Source organism: Herpailurus yagouaroundi, unplaced genomic scaffold (genome assembly GCF_014898765.1).
Source record: "Herpailurus yagouaroundi ecotype Mexico unplaced genomic scaffold, PumYag 140, whole genome shotgun sequence".
Classification (NCBI taxonomy): domain Eukaryota; kingdom Metazoa; phylum Chordata; class Mammalia; order Carnivora; family Felidae; genus Herpailurus; species Herpailurus yagouaroundi.
In genome coordinates this window covers 87530759-87547335 of record NW_024412395.1, presented here as the reverse complement: position 1 = coordinate 87547335, position 16577 = coordinate 87530759, and the positions used below count along the sequence as shown (strand labels likewise).

The window sequence follows — 16577 nt, the reverse complement described above, 5'->3', positions numbered from 1 at the left end:
AGCCAGACATATTGATATTTGTTAACAACTTGCAACACAGGCAAAAGATATAATTCTTTTAACGTCTTATAATCAAAAAAGCCTTAGATAATGGCATTCTCTGCCTGGGGAATGATACATGCTACAGACAATGATCAATGTAGGCTTAAGGATAAAAGATCAACCATAGACAGATTAATTTAAATAAAAACATTCCAAATCTTTCCCGATTTTCCCTCATTTAAACACCCAAACAAAACATGTGGTACCTTTTAATTTTCTGAATGAGTAGTTCCCAATCAATGTTTCTTCGGTTAGAGACAACAAGCTGAAGAATCTACTGAAACAAAACACAAGAAAAAAAAAAATACATATACAGATTTGTTAACTAAATATTGAAAATTGTAACTCACCAGTAAGCAAATGTATTCTTTATAATCCAGATAATAAATCTATGTCTTGAGATCTGTAGTACAAAAAATGCAGTACTTGAATTTTTAGGGAGCTCAGTAATGAATTTTAAAGCATTTTACTTTGAGATCCCATCAAGCAGATCCTTTGAAAATGGATTAAAAATAGAACAAAATAAAATTAAAAAAAAAAAAACCAAAAAACCCAAACCATTACCAGTGAATAGGCAGCGATACCACCCAAGTCTAGCCTTTGAGGATTGCTGCAGAATCCTTCTCCCGGAGCATTATCTCTACGGGCTGGCTCCAGCTCTTTAGCTCCAGACAGACGCAGTCTGCAAGCCACCAGCTCCTGTCTGTGTGTGTCGGGGAAAGGGAAGCTGCAAATTAGAAAAAGTCCCCGCAGTGGCGAAAAGGAAAATAAGGCGAGTGGGAGAGGGAGAGAGAGCTCACTAGCCTCAGAATTTTCGAGAATGATGACAAGCCACCCAGCTCCGCCATCATTCACTGGCAATAAGATGCAGCCCTGGCTTATGATTTAGCGGTTTACCATAGGGGCTTCTGGTATCAAATGCCTGACAGGCATTTTAATTGCCTCCATCCAAGTGTGTCCCCAGGAGTCGAGTCTATAAGCCTATGAATGTCATCGTCTGGTCTCCTTTGTGTTAATGCCAGACACACACACACACACACACACACACACACACACACACACACACACACACTGCTTAAATAGAGAGGCAGTTTCCCGGCATATAGGATTACAAATAAATCTGGCTACACAAACTGGACATGACTAAATGGTAGTTTATGGGAATTTTTATTATCTGCATTAATGACATCAGAGGTTGTTTGATGTTTTGTCATTGGCTGCTAATTGCAATATTTTAAAAACTCAGTATCACATATTGCTTACTTCTATTCCAAAATAAATAACTGTGCCCAATAGAAAAATGCATATATGTATTTGTATTTTCAGAGGGGAAATTCAATCCCCTTTTAACTGTGATAATTACACACTTGGCAATTTTTCCTTACAAGAGAGGATACCGCAAAAAAACAAAGAGGACTGGAAAACCAGGGTTGATGTGTAATTTCTGTGGGCAATCTATTTTATTCCGTTTACATACAGCAGCAAAAGGAAGTGGCAAGGAGCTTGAGTACTGGGACTTTACCGTCCCCAAGGGCCAAGGCAGGGAACTGAATCTCTGGCATAATCAGTATCCCCTTTATGTTAGCAACTGAAATGAACAGTTGACTATCCCTGTTTTACGGTGCCCTTTATGTAGGGAGGTTGCATGTGGAATAATTCCCTGAATTTATTGCCTGGACAAAAGAGCTGGGGAAAATGTTAATAAATAAATTAATTTTTATAGCACTGTTAGCTTCCTGCATCAGTGAATAGAACAAAATTCGATCTATACCAAAAGGGCTGGCTCTGAAGGAGGTTGCCAGGAGGGAGCATCACCATGGTTACCGGAAACAGAAAGTACTGAGAAAAATAAGGTGATGATAGAGAAAAGAGGAGACTCCAGTGGAGGAAATTTAGAGACCAAGGGATATGCTTCATCCTTTGCCTTCTGGAAAGAACTGTCTCTATCGGTTTTACATTCTATTTTGAACGCATTAAGATGAATTTACATCCTCCATTAGCCACCTTTCTTCTCCACTTTTCGATCACTAGCTAATTTTGCTTTCATAAATATTCAAATTACGGTTCTTTTGTACGACATGGTTCCTACTTCTCCTTGCTTCTGTCCATATTCTGGATTCACAGACACCACTCAACCTAGTCCACACCCTTTGTCTCATAGGTGAGGAAGCAGAAGCCCAGGGAATCTGACCAAGGTCACAAAGCAGGGTGGAGATCCAGCAGAAATACCATCCCAGTTTCCTATCTCAGGTGCCCTGCTTTAATTCTTTCAGCAAGTGATTTTCATGCCCTGCTCTGTCGCGTTCTGTTTGCAAGCAAAAGCAATTCCAGAAACATCCTTTGTCTTTGATTTTGTAAGCTTTCCTTTACTTGCTAAAGCAGTGATCTTCCTCCTTAAAATATGTTCCAATAATTCTGAGACGCGTCTTGCTTAATAGCTGTGCTGTACTGTATTGGGGGTCTGAAGAATCTGGGGTAATTATGTCACTGCTTTTCTTTCATTTCCAGCCCGACAACCAGATGAATCCAGCATGATTACCCTTTTGTGAACCTATCTTGTTGAGCCTGAACTTAATCATCATATACTAGGCACTCTATCATCCCCGGCAGGCATTGTTCTTTCTGCAAGCATGAAATCGGGCAAACTCAGCTGTTTTCCCAAGGTTCCCCCTACTTTGTGTAGTTTCATGAAGTTACCCAAAATAATGAAACTGGAAAACTGGGAGCCCAAGTTAAAAAAAAAAAAAAAAAAAAAAAAAAAAGAGATCTTTCACTCAAAAACCACCACTGGGGGGCGCAATATTTGTTAAAATCTTTCTGAGTCAGCAAAAATTGTGATTAGGATTTTGACCTTGCTGTTTTACTGTTTATTTCCTTCATAAAATGTTCTTTCAATATTCAGTTCTTATAACTCATTGATTTTAGGTTAACTCATCCATAGGTAGGATCAGTTTGATTTTTCTGATGTCTGAAATACAGTTGCTGTCATTACTGTTGTCCTCTGCCCCCAGTATGTCAACTACAAAATAAAGAAATAACATTTAAAATATGATCACCCTAGTAAGATTACGAGAGAGTTCAGATTTCAGTTAACCTTACATAGTGGGTAGACATCTTCTCCTCCGAAAAGTGTTTCTTAAATATGATCTTTCTGTTAATTGTCTATTTTTCTCTAGTGATTTGGACACTAAAGTTATTTTTTTAAAGAAATGTTTTAATATATTAATTGTTGATAATATATTGTTAACTTCTAAGCACAAAAAAAAAGATGCATAAGATTGTCATTTCTTCAAACAGAAATATTTTGTCAGAATCTTATAAAGTATACATAATGGTCCTGGTCAGTCTAAAAAAATAGCATAGCTTCAAAAATATTTAGGACTCTTTAGGAGTCATTTAATAGTTGAGAATATTTGCTTTGTCATTGAGAATGAATTGGTAGATTCTTTTTCTTTTTTTTTTTTCTTTTCATTTGTTAGTGGATGGAAGCAACTATTACTTTAGCATGTGCATTGTATACTAAGCACTATATTTGTAATTCTTCTCTTTAATTCTATTCTAAGACCACAAGATGGCAGATATTTGAGAGCCTTTCATGACATTTTATATTTTTTATATTTGTGCTTATGAGCCTAAACTGTATTGCTTTCCTTCCCTTTTTTCTCTTTGACAATATTCTAGACCTTCGCTTAGTACCATTCATCAGTTTAACCAATTTTGATGACATACAGACATATATTTCAAACGCTTGATAGGTATGGGGGAAAAACAACATTTCCTTCTCCAAGAACTTCAACTATAGTGGAGAGGACATAAAAGTAAGCAGGAAATTAAGCTAACACTTCATTTTCTACCTTTGATGACACACTTTGTCTCTGCCCGTCTGTTAAAATCTACTTCATCTCAGATCCTGACGGTTAAGAATCTGATTTAACTGCATCCCCAAATTCAGTTAGCTTAGCCCTATGGCTCTCCTGGAAGATCCTTAGTTTTACTCCCTAGATACAGTGGTCTGTATATCTGTGTATCACTCTTGGAGTTCTTTAGGAGTGAATAATGGAGGTATTTCTTCCTTACCTCCTTGAAGCCTTTGCTCACATATCATCTTCCCAGCCAGGGCTTTCCTGACTACTATGATGAAAACTGCAACCATGTCTCCCACAGCCTTCGTCCCTGCTCCTGCTTCCCTTTTTCCACAGCACTTACCACTTTCTATCACACCATAAACCTGTATTTATTATGTTATTATTTACTACCTGCCTCATTCTGCTAGTTCTGTGAGGGAAATCATCTTTACACGTTTGGGATACATGTATCCCACACGTATGGGATACACGCTGGTGTATCCAAAGCACCCAAAACAGTGGCTGGGAACATAGTAACATTCAAATATATATATATATTTAATGAGTAAATGTGAAAATCACATTAGCAGATGAATTGAAGCATTTAAGCACAAGAAAATTCTTTGTGTTCTATATTGATTTCCTTGTTCCATATATTCAGTCTTCCTTATGAATATTGTATTTTATTTGTATTATAAATCATTTCTCCCATGGAATCAATATTTTTTGTTATTTCCATTAAAGGATATACATTTATTTAACATAGGGACTTGTCTCCTGCTTTCTTTGAATTCTCCAATGTTCCTAGCACAGGATTATCAGCTCTTAAATGCTAAGACAGAGATTGTTTGATAAATAATACTTCTATTGGTGTTAAATATGCTAACATTTAATCTTTAGATTATTTAAATAAAATTAGAATAGTTAATAAATCAATACTGCCTTATGGCCAAAATGCTTAGAAATGTCTTTTAATTTTTTAAATGTATTTTTTTATTATTTTTTAATATGAAATTTATTGTCAAGTTGGTTTCCATACAATACCCAGTGCTCATCCCAACAGGTGCCCTCCTCAATGCCCATCACCCACTTTCCCCTCCCCCCTACCCCTCATCAACCCTCAGTTTATTCTCAGTATTTAAGAGTCTCTTAGGTTTGTCTCCTTCCCTCTCTGTAACTTCCCTTCCCCCCTTCTCCCCCCAGAAGACCTTCCCCCGGTCTTCTGTTGAGTTTCTCAGGATCCACATAAGAGTGAAAACATATGGTATCTGTCTTTCTCTGTATGATTTATTTCACTTAGCCTAACACTCTCCAGTTCCATCCATGTTGCTACAAAAGGCCATATTTCATTCTTTCTCATTGCCAAGTAGTATTCCATTGTATATAGAAACCACAACTTCTTTATCCTTTCGTCAGTTGATGGACATTTAGGCTCTTTCCATAATTTGGCTATTGTTGAGAGTGCTGCTATAAACATTGGGGTACAAGTGCCCCTATGCATCAGCACTCCTGTATCCCTTGGGTAAATTCCTAGCAGTGTTATTGCTGGGTCATAGGGTAGATCTATTCTTAATTTTTTGAGGAACCTCCACACTGTTTTCCAGAGTGGCTAATTTTTTTTTAATTTAAAAACAATTCTAAGATTTTATTTTTAAGTAATCTCTACATCCAACGTGGGGCTCGGACCCACAAGCCCCAGATCAAGAGTCACATGCTCTACCGGCTGAGCCAGTCATGCGCCCTTGAAGTAGCTTTTTATAAATTGACTATAATTACTATACTTGGCACTTAAAAAAATTAACAATAGAAATAATAATTATACTTTTACCTTATACTCTGAAATTTGTCATTCTAAATATAAGCAGATATCTGAGTATCTTACAAATTATATAACGTCCAAATTCACTGCACACTGTTTTGCCTTATTTATCACAGATCGCATCTCTTCTTTGAACAAATTTTGTCCACACAAAAGTATCCTGTGGTCAGACTCCGTGTCCCAGCACCCTGCCTGCCTTAAGACAGACCTACTGAGTCAGGATTTCCATGGAATGGGCCTGAAGCCTGTGTACTCCAGGTGACTTGAATGCCCGGAAAACCTGGGGAAATGCTACTTCCAGGGTGTCCTCCTTCAAAGAAAGTCTAAAAAACTTGGGTGTTTTGGCAGCAGATTGAGTTTATGCTAATCAGAGGTAACCAAACTGCTCATGAAGCGTCAGTAGATATGGTTAATGGATGCTTCAGTTGTTTATAAAGATTCAAAAAACATGTGTTAATGTAAAAAAAAAAGTACACTGTGGTCCGACAAAAAACAAAAAGAAAGAAAAGTGTCACAATTAGTGTATCTGTCTGAATTATATGAAATGTTGAAATTCCATTACCTTTTAACCTATAAAATAGCAATTTCATATTGTTCAACAATACCTGGAGAAGTCATAAAAAGGAAGCCGAACTGAGTAGAGAACTGTACAAAATGTCCCAGTCTCTAGGCAAAGGCAAGTCTTCAATAGCCACTAAATAAAATATGACAAGTTTCAAATTCAATATGTGACACTTTCCAGAATATTACAAATTATGAGAAGTATAGGCCCCAATACTCCTGATTGCTTTTAAGGCCATGAGGCTCTATGATTCATGTGAGGATCTGAAAATCTTCTAGAAATGTTTCTTGAATTCTTTGACAAATTCTACAGTAAGTCTCTGGATTTCATTTCTTAAAAATGCCTAGGCAAACAGATTCAATGTAATATCAGCAGTGCAAGACATATGTTCTAGGGGATTCCTGATTTATGGGATGAATAACTGGTTGGGAGGTAAAAGACAATCCCTAAGCACCCAAAGGACACATTTATGTAAATTACTCACATGATGTTCTTTTGTTTTCATAGCAAATTATAAAAATTATTAACATAAACAAAGCTGAATTATCTTTATAAAAAATAAATAACCAATATATTCAGAAATTCATATATAGGATTTTGAGAGCAGATAATGAGCAAACTTATTATAGAAGGATAAAAATCCCTTCCCCCGCAATAAAATCTTTAAATCACTTGACTCTTGCCCCTAATTCTTCTTGTTATGATTAAAGAGGATGAACTACATTCATCAGCTTGTTGTGTGCTTCATCTTTCACTGACTTTCACTAGGTACTCTATGCTACTGAGCTGGATTTTTACTTATCCAAAACTTGAAAACAGATTGATATTTTTCAGGCCTCAACTTCCATAATTATTCACCTTTTTAATATTTATATTAATTGTCTCTTCACATACAACCCAGTAGAAAAATTTTTAGGGGCGCCCAGTGGCTCAGTCAGTTGACCATCCAACTCTTGATTTCAGCTCAGGTCATGATCCCAGGATTGTGGGATTTAGCCCCGTATCCAGCCCTGCACTGAGAGTGGAGCCTTCTTAAGATATTCTCTTTCTCTCTCTCTCTCTCTCTCAAATAAGAAGAAAATTTAAAATTTTTAAAAATAAAAACTTTTGGGGCGCCTGGGTGGCGCAGTCGGTTAAGCGTCCGACTTCAGCCAGGTCACGATCTCGCGGTCCGTGGGTTCGAGCCCCGCGTCAGGCTCTGGGCTGATGGCTCAGAGCCTGGAGCCTGTTTCCGATTCTGTGTCTCCCTCTCTCTCTGCCCCTCGCCCGTTCATGCTCTGTCTCTCTCTGTCCCAAAAATAAATAAACGTTGAAAAAAAAATTAAAAAAAAAATAAATAAAAAATAAAAACTTTTAAGCCAAGATACTTAGTATTTTCACTGAATTTAGATAGAGTGAATCAGAAATGGAGTATGTTTATAAAGAAGCAAAGAGCATACTTACATATGGGTCACCTACAGTCATCTTTGCCATGTTCACTGTGATTTTGATTAGACTTGACCCATACTGGGAAGGATGAATATATTCTAAGCAAGTAGGGTGAGGAGTAAGGCAACATAACTGGACTACTTTCCGTTTGCTCTTGTATCATGTTTTAATCCTCTGAGTCATCAGGATCAGAGTTTGGCTTCACAATTTCATTTTAAATCTTAGTGTGGTGATTTTTTTTCCTAAAATTCAGTTATTTATATTCTTATCCAAATATAAGCACAAAATACATTTCAAATTATTTTTGGGTTATGCACCATTTTTAACCTCAGAAATATTCATATTTCACTGGCAATTTTTCACAGGCAGTTTCAAAAATGATATGCTCTTATTTTTCTTTATTCCATTAGTACTCTTATTTCACTCATTGAGGTGAAGCCAAAAAAAGATGATGTAAATAGAGAAAGGAAAGAGAAGTTTTTACAATTGTCAGCACCCAAAATACAGTCTGACTGCTATTTAGTGAAATAGCTAGCTTAAAGGCCATATTTAAGTTGTGTATGCCATCACCACCGAGGCTTAGGAAATGACAGTTACCCCAAGTTCTATTCTGCTCATATACTTTCATCAAAGTAAACGGAACTAAACTTCTTTTTGCAAAACAGTGTTATGTGAACTTCAATTCTGAAAAATAATTGCTAGTTCAATTCATCAAGTTATAATCTCATTACACTTGAAGAACTATGTTGGGAATAAAATTCTCCAGGTACTGAAAACTATAATGGCAGAACAACTGAAACTCTAACCCACTGCTGGTGGGAGAACAAGCTAGTATAGACCCTTTTGAAACTTCTTTGGCAAGACTTAGTAAAGTAAAATGTAAGTCTACCTCATCAGCCAGTAATTCCATTTCTAGGTATATACTCAAGAGAACTGAATACATATGCCTATCTAAATACGTTTTTGGAAATGTTCTTAGTAGCTTTATTCATAACATCATGAAATTAGAAACCACTCAAATGCTCAACAATAGTAGAAGCTGTTACAGTATATTCGTACAATGGATTAGCACAGTGAAAAAAATAAAGAATAAAAAAGGATTACTGTTACATGCAAGTACACTGATGAATCTCATAGGCATAATGATAAGTAAAAGATACAGACACAAAAGAGGACATACTGTTTTAATCCATTTATATGCAATTCAAGAACAGACAAAACTAATGTTCAGAAATAGAAGTCAGAATAGCGTTTACCTCTATGGGGATTAAGATAAAGGGTAGTACTGACTAAGAAGAAGTACAATGCGTCTTGACATGGGTGGCTGTGACATGTTGAGGGGGGTGTACAATCGTGATGCATGTGCTTTATTAAGGTATATTATACCTCAATAATAATAACAATAGCAATAAAATACTATGATGCCAATGGTTTAGAAATTCTGTTTATAGCATATTTTAGGATCCACAGTGAACATTCTGCAAAGGGTTCTGGTATGAACATACATACTCAGGTGTGGAACCATGGCCTCATAAATGAAGGCCCTATGAGTATTATGTGTTTCTTAAATAAACGAACTGCAACAACATTTCACATTGGCTTTTAATAAATAAATAGGAAACAGTGAACTAAAAAAACTGTATAGTAAAATGTGTATCTTAGAAATTTAGTAACATGGGAAAATACTTGTCTATAGCAATACCTACTCAACTACACTGTGATGACCAAAGCATGGACAGGTGAGGTGCCTTTTATACTGTCCCTTTCACGCAAATCCCTTGCCCATTGACACCCAGCATAGTCACCAGTTTTCTTCAAAATCATCTACTTCTTTGCCACCAACCAAAATCTTAGACTTCCTGTTTTGTCCATTTAATGTTCTGCCCTCTTTTATAAAAGGCTTCCAGAACAGCTCCAGTACACACTTTGCTTTCTCAGAATCACCCTGATACCAAATAAAATAAAATAAAACAAAATCACCATGATGCTATAATGACTGATATTATATATGGCCTTGGGCTAGTCTTATGTTGTTTATATTCATTTATTTATTCTAATATTGACCAATTAAAAAGCATAAGACACAATTGTAATATAAATGATTAAGTACCTATAATGTGCCAACCTCTTTGAACACATTGTTTTATTTAGGGGCGCCTGGGTGGCTCAGTTGGTTAAGCGTCTGACTTCAGCTCAGGTCATGATCTCACAGTTCGTGAGTTCAAGCCCCGTGTCGGGCTCTGTGCTGACAGCTCAGAGCCTGGAGCCTACTTCGATTCTGTCTCCCTCTCTTTCTGCCCTCTCCATTCGCTCTCTGTCTCTCTCTAAAAAATAAATAAAACATTAAAAAATAAATAAATAGAACATTGTTTTATTTCACAACTCTGAGAGTTATGAACCTCCACTTTACAATAGAGGTAAGAGTCCAATTAGGTTTAGCTATATGCCGAGCACACAGCCGGTAAGTGGTGAAGCAGAAATTCAATCCCTGGACTTCTGAGTTAATTATTTGTAATCCACCTTAACAATTCTAAGGTGTTATCAGAAGAAAGGAGCTAAACTGAACACAGAAATAATAATTTTTCATTTTTCTAGGTCAGGCACTTTAAGACAGACTATACTACTCTGTGCATAAAAGAGATAGTCTTAGAAATAAAAAAATTTACTTTCAGAATTATTTCAGTTTCCATCAGTTCATATATAAATGAGGAAACACAAGCATTCCTATAGTTAAGGAAGACACTGCAATTTTATCTACTACCTATCTGGTCTAATCTTGACAGAGTGACATGCGTGAGATATATGCTCACGTGGTTTTTAAGAACTTCATTGATAATTTGGGTTTACTGTGCATATTTTTAACCTCTTGTTGAAATTAACATATGTCTTTTTTTTTTTTAATTTTTTTTGCCAACGTTATTTATTTTTGGGACAGAGAGAGACAGAGCATGAACGGGAGAGGGGCAGAGAGAGAGGTAGACACAGAATCTGAAACAGGCTCCAGGCTCTGAGCCATCAGCCCAGAGCCCGACGCGGGGCTCGAACTCACGGACCACAAGATCGTGACCTGGCTGAAGTCGGACGCTTAACCGACTGCGCCACCCAGGCGCCCCTAACATATGTCTTAAAAATATAGATTACAGGGGTGCTTGGGTGGCTCAGTCGGTTAAGTGTCTGACTTCAGCTCAGGTCATGGTCTCATGGTTTGTGAGTTTGAGCCCCTCATCAGGCTCTATGCTAATAGCTCAGAGCCTGGAGCCTGCTTTGGATTCTGCTTTGGATTCTCTCTCCGGTCTTCCCCCGCCTGCACTCTGCCTCCCTCTCTCTCAAAAGTAAATAAAGATTAAAAAAAATTTTTTTAACTATAGATTATAATGGTAAAATACTTGTTTTACATAGCCAATTACTATTTCCATTTTATTATATCAAGTTAGAAATAATTGAATACCATGGTTAACCACAAAGGTTACATCAGAAAACATGACACCAATATCATATGCCAATGCATGCCTTGTTTAAATTAACTTAAATTTATCTACAGTTAAGGTGCGGGATACTTTTCTTCCAAATCACTCCAATACCTCCATCAAGCCCTTCCTCAAATATTATCTTCTCAGTGAGGCTTAATGTGACCATTGCAATCTGCAATTCCCTTTCCCAGTCTCCATTATTGCATTTGGCAGAATACTTATCATTTCCTAATATACTATATAACTTACATATTTTTTATGCTTATTCTTTGTGGTCTGTCTCTCCTCATTCATTTGTGGGCCCCAGAAAAGCAAAACTCTGCCTCTTTTGTTCACTAATATCTGCAGGTTCTTAGGCCTGGTACATAATCAGCACATAATAAATACTCCTTGAACTCATGTATGCATGAATGGATGACTGAAATTATAACACTAAGACTCATATAAAAAGGATGAATGACCTCATAAAAATCTGAAGTCTGAGTTGAAACAGTTGGCAAAATTGGTGGAAATCACTAGTTTCAGAAATCATTTGACAAAATACATGGTGCAATGATTTTATTTATTTTTGTGTCTTGGTTATTTAAATATACACATTTTAGGCTTTTCATCTATGACACATTTGTAGCCATTTTAAGTGCATCTCACAATTTAAATTTTCACAAATAATTATCTGTCTATGTGTTTATTATTTTGACAAAACTTCTTCTTGCAACTTTTGTACATGCTTGTGAATCCTTGGTTATAACTTGCATGTTTAGCTTTCCAATCACCTAAAAGTTGATGCAAACTGCTTTCTTTCACTGTATACAATCAGCCTATAGGGAATCTATATTATTAGGAGAAAATGGGAAGTCATGAAAGAAAATTATGAGATTTGGTGTTGAGGAATTCTCAATGAAAAGTTTCATTTAACAGTCTGCCAAGCAGAATCATCTTCAGGAGTTATGGATTTCTTGGCTGATCTTCCTGGAAGCCGGAAATGAACCTTTATTTGATTGAACATCTCCACAAATGGGACCATTAGAATTTAATGGAAGAATAAATAATGGCACAAAGTCAAATGCTACAAAATCAAATGCTACATTGCATGACATTAGTTCTAAAATTCCGATTTCTTTTTGAAAAATGCTAAAAGAAGTTATTTTGTTCATTGCTTTTCTAGATTTCAAGATCATTATCTCAATATTGTAAACCTTTCTCATTTCTTCAATACTTGGCAACTTCATAGAACTGGAGAGTTAGCAGTATTTGAGAGGCCAATCCATATGAATTAGGCAGTCTTTAACCTTAACATTAGTACCAGATTATTCTGAAAAGGTTTAAATTTTACAAGCTCTTATAGTATTTTCTTCCAGCATTAAATATTTCCAGGTCAATTCATAAAACATCTACTGTGATGGCTTCATAAATGCAACAGCATATGTGGAATGCTTCTCGAAAATGCATATATTAAAAAATATATATATTCTGTGAATAGCTAAAATCCACATTCCAAAAATTTATGAAATCCATACTTATTTTCTTTGCTGTTTAGGGGAGAGTATACCCTGGGGTAACAGCCACCAGGAAATGTATATAAAGTTTTTTAGTCCTTATCTTTCCTCTTCTTCCAGTCCTTCTACCAAGGGTACATCAGAGATGAGAAGAGAATTTACTGGTGATATGAGTGTTTATTTGTACATTGTTTAAATAAAACAGTTTGCCAGAACAACACACACTTTGAATGTTTAGAATAAATCCACTGATATACCTAAATGTGCACGAAAGTCCTAAATCCTCCTGTTGATTGGAGCTAGAGAACATAGATTACGGATATCAAACCCCTTGTGAAAAGAGAGGGGAACTGGAATGGAGAGCAGGAATACTTTTATGTTTCATCCTATCAGATTTCTAAGCTACAAAAGACTCTAGATAAAAGACATATTGGTTTTTAAATTAAAAGGCAATATTAGATATGATCCATGTCTATATATGGACATTCTTTCTCAACAGTACCATCAAGTTGGCTAGAAGGGGTTCACGTGGGAAGAATTCTATATGACAATGTCTGAAATTACATTATATTTATACTATCATTTTCCACAATTCTGTGGCTTTCCTCCCTTTTGCTTCTAATAGCAAACATATAATTAAAGAAATAAGAATGTTTTATTTAATATTTTGGGGAAAAACCTCAGTTTTTTTTCCAGATATCATTCATCTATTATAACTTATTTTTCAAATGGATTGAAAGAACATGATCTTTGCAGAAGTAGCCATTGTTAAGTATCCGGGCCAATGAATCTGTCTATGAGAGAAATTACCACATCCCTGAGAACACTAACTTTTTTCTTAAACTGTTACACTCTTGTTGTGTGTGTGTGTGTGTGTATGTGTGTGTGTGTGTGTGTTTCCTCTCCCATTCTCTATGCTTTGTCTATCCCTTTTCAATTCTTTCTTCTCCTTCTACCCCAAAGTCATGGGGAACATGGTCAAGAAAACAGGAAAATAGGTAAGCAATCAATCATTTGGACAACTTTTCTCTACCGAAGCCTTTGGTTTCACTTCAGTTAAGGGCAGGCTTGATGTGTTTTATAGCATTTTCTTTCTACAATATCTATAGATTCTTCTTACATTGGTGCAGAATAAATAATGTGTGTCTTGGGTGCTGACTCAGAAAAAAATGTAACTGGAAACGGGGAGAAAAATATATAGCTATTGTTTTCACTATACATAATACTATAGCATGGTATCTATTTATTTTGAACTCACTAGAACTAAAGAAATAAAGACAAGGGAATAGAATGCCCAGCTTACAGGGGCACCTGGGTGGCTCAGTCAGTTATGCGTCCAACCTTGGCTCAGGTCATGATCTCACTGTTTGTGGGTTCGAGCCACACATTGGGCTCTGTGATGAAGCTCAGAGCCTGGAGCCTGCTTCAGATTCTATGTCTTCCTCTCTTTCTGCCCCTCCCCTGCTTACCCTCTGTCTCTTTGTGTCTCTCAAAAATGAATAAACATTTAAAAATTAAAAAAAATAATGCCCAGCTTCCAGATACCTTCTGCTGAAACACCTGTGAGCACATAGATGCCACATTAGAAAAGAACAGGTGGTACCTCAATGACAGGTTTTTCTAGATGGCAATGGTTGATTATAACTCTGTTATAATTTCCAATGTCAATTTGGAAATCCCCAGTAGAATGTATGATTGATTGATTTGCTGATTGGAGATGGGGAAGTAAAGCCTTTGTTAAATGCATAAGGACTGCAAAAAGGGAAACCTTTGAGAAATTGGCAAGGCATTCCATTAAAAGCCAAGTGCAACAAAAGAGAAATTTATTTTACAACAGGGAAAAACTTTGGAAAGGGGAGTGAAGAGGAGTGAAAGTAATAAAATAGCATAGACATGCTGACCTTGACCCAGTGCTATTTGTGCAGCATCTGAAGAAAAAAAGTAAATAAAAACTGATGACATGTGCTAGAAGGGTTAAGACACTCAAATCAGAAGGAAAAGTAAGAATATGGGAGAAGGGTAGAGAAAAGTTGGAAGATCAAGAACTTTGGAAGCAAACAGGGTTTCCTTTATAAACCAGTGAGCCAGTCTGACAGGTGAGGCGGGCTGAGGCACTTGAAAGATCTTATTCAGTGGCTGGCATTACTGAATGCCCAGCTGGGTCCGAACAAGAGTTGTTTTAAACAGGGACATTGTTCTAAAGAAATCTTAAGTTTCATTGGCCCTCCAATGAAGCCTTATAAATCTTGAACAGCATCAATATTCACCAACCACCTGCAATCAGCATTACTCTAGAATTTGCTAGACACAGCATGTCCTTGACAGGGAATATTTTAATTTGGATGGCTGGCCCTCTACTCAGGACTTACGTATATTGATGATATGCAAATCAGTTCAGTTCAGAAGCCGTCCCATCAATAGCATAAATTAAGTGTATCCTATCATGAGGATTATCTCGGAAAGAGACAATGTCACCCTCAAAATGCCTATGGCCTAGAGGTGAACAGTCAGCAGTCTCTGAGTGAGGGAGAGTGAAAAACAAAGAGTATTTCATCACTATTGACTGGCTGGCTGCATTCTTCTTTAGGTTAAATGCTTGATTACTTACATAAAATATCTTTGCTCAGAAAAACTTTCTTTCCAACATCCGTGCAGCCAGACAAGAGATTCAAAGATAGCACTTTGATCAAGAGTCCCTGATACCATAACCTTTATGTTAATATTGCATATTTCATTGAGAAATAATGACCTCTAGCATAGGACATGTGTTTTGTACTAGTGAGAATAGATTTGTGACTTTCTGTTACACATTCTAGGTAACTTAGAGTTCATAAAGAGCTAAAGTCTCCAGAGAGAAAGATCCAAGATTGTATGACAAATATAAGAAAAAGAAAACAGCTTTGTTGTTAGGATATCTTACCTATGACTCATTTTCAAAAAGACCTTATAAATCAGAGGCTGGAATTACATGATTAAAGGTAATTCAGATATAACTCATTCTACAATGCAATTTAAAGGCATTTTCCATTAAGTTTGCAATTCCTTCCAATACATGTTATCCAGACAGCTTGTTAGGATACTATCAATGAAAAATAATTTTTAAAGTCTGGATTTAATAACAGATAAAGGGAAATGGTGAGAGTATTCTTGAAGCCTGATTACAAGTGGTGAATGTGTGTGAGGTGGTTGAATTCATTGTTCATGATGCCACAAGAGTTGAAGAAAACTGAGGTGCTCACAGTGAGGCATATGGACAAGTCAAAGGAGATAGAAGAAGTCCCGGAGTCCTGCACAGCTTTTAGAAGCTTTGAAGTAAGTAAACATACAACAATATTGAATGGAAAAGGCATAAATAGAACATCATCTCTGCCAAGACAGATATGCATCAACCAAGTATATGAGGGAGGCAAATGGAAGTGGAGGTCAGAGATTAAAAGAAAAATTTTAAATAATGTGAATCAAGAAAGGAACTTTCATTTTCTGATGATGATGTACCCCTAAAAATGAAGATCATGAAGAACTCAATTCTTTGGACCTGTGGTTCAGAACACCACCACCATCATCACCACCAACAACAAAAGGTTATGAAACCCGAGATTCTGCAAGGTTATGAAGTGAGATCTTGCCCTCACTCCTCCCAATACCATCTATGGGGCAGAGACTGTGAAAGTGGAGAACATGGCTGCGGTTCCCAACATTTGTTCTGGATTCCACAGAGTTGTGCTAAAATGCTAGGTTTCACCATTGTGTGTTGATTTAGAAGTCTAGAGATGGCCCAAGAACCCACTGTGTAACACCTCAGATGATTCTGATGCTACTGGTTCATGGAATACATCTTGAAAAAATAATGCCACAAAAGAGAGAGAGAGAAAGAGAGAGAGAGAGAGAGAGGGAGAGGGAGAGAGAGAGAGAGAG

At 36.6% G+C, this 16577-nt stretch overlaps 1 protein-coding gene across 43 annotated transcripts in view; it reads right to left on the bottom strand.

The window, feature by feature from the left end:
- MAP2 (microtubule associated protein 2) overlaps window positions 1–16577 on the bottom strand; it is a 284671-nt gene that overhangs the window by 141035 nt on the left and 127059 nt on the right. For 10 of the 43 annotated variants that reach the window (XM_040476085.1, XM_040476087.1, XM_040476090.1 and 7 more), the window contains exons 1-2: window positions 607–909; window positions 249–316 (exon numbers count right to left, since the gene is read on the bottom strand). The gene's annotated coding sequence lies outside the window, so the exon portion shown is untranslated. Of the gene's footprint in view, window positions 1–248; window positions 320–392; window positions 508–606; window positions 912–939; window positions 1060–16577 lie in introns of those variants that run through there. The other 33 variants (XM_040476059.1, XM_040476074.1, XM_040476079.1 and 30 more) reach the window with 12 other exon arrangements.